Here is a 986-nt window from a genome sequence, read left to right as displayed (position 1 = left end):
AGAGAGAGAGAGGGGGGGGGAAGAAGGAGAGAATAATGTGAGCCGCTGAGAGTAGTTCACCAAGGTACTATCCGCAGTATCTATTCGGAGACGTTCTGACGGAAATAGACCAATCAAAATGCTTTGTGCCTCTAGACCAAGCTAAAAAAATAAGGGGGAGAGGGGTACAGCCCCCTGTTTTAACCCATAATTTGATATTTTGCAGTTAAGTTTGAAATTGATTTGCGAATGTTTTAGTGGCTATATGTGTGATCAGCAGCAAATAATACGCAGTTTGACCGCCCAAATCAGTGCATCTGTGAGCGGGAGTGTGGCTCCGAATAGTTTCTGGGTGTTCGCCGGAGACGTCTCCGAATATCTTCCGCCCCAAATTCACAACACAGACAGGCAAAGAGCCCCTAGACAACCACACGCATACACACATCACTGAGGATGTGGGAAGGTTACCAGAAAGTTATGATCGCTATTTCTCACATTTACCCTCCACACACAAATGTTAGTCTTGGTAACAATCACAGAGTACATAACAAACAGATCCAGTTTGACCACATGAATAAATGATTCAAGTTTATTGTCTTTGAGACAATTTTGTGAAACGCCCTCCGTTTCATTATCCCCCCCCCCCTTCCCCACGTCTGTGTTTTCCTTCCTCTCCCTCTCCCCCTCACTCTCTCCTCCCGCCTCAAGTCTTTGTTTTCTCTCCCGCCCTCTCCCCAACCTCCCCTCCCCCCTCCCTCTCCCCTGCCCCTTCCCTTTCCCCAACTTCTCCCCCACCGCCGCCCGTAGGTATGTGTTTCCCCTCCTTCTCCCCAGCCTTCACCCTCTTCATCCTCCCCCCTCCCCCTTCCCCAACTCCCTCTCTCCTACCTCCCTCTTCCCCCTTTCCCTCTCCCAACCTCCTCACTCCCCCACCCCTTCCCTCCCATAGGTCTGTGTTTCCCCTCCCTCTTCATCCCGTCCCTCTCCCCAACCCTCCCTCTCCATCC

The 986-nt window shown here is 51.3% G+C and overlaps 1 protein-coding gene across 1 annotated transcript in view; it reads right to left on the bottom strand.

The window, feature by feature from the left end:
- The window catches only part of LOC118478661 (gamma-aminobutyric acid type B receptor subunit 2-like), a 139,300-nt gene that overhangs the window by 91,575 nt on the left and 46,739 nt on the right, over nt 1-986 (bottom strand). The gene's annotated exons all lie outside the window — the stretch shown is intronic.

This window comes from Aplysia californica, unplaced genomic scaffold (genome assembly GCF_000002075.1).
Source record: "Aplysia californica isolate F4 #8 unplaced genomic scaffold, AplCal3.0 scaffold00798, whole genome shotgun sequence".
In the NCBI taxonomy this organism is placed as follows: Eukaryota; Metazoa; Mollusca; class Gastropoda; order Aplysiida; family Aplysiidae; genus Aplysia; species Aplysia californica.
Note: the sequence above shows the minus strand (reverse complement) of the source record. Positions and strands in the feature narration are given on the sequence as shown.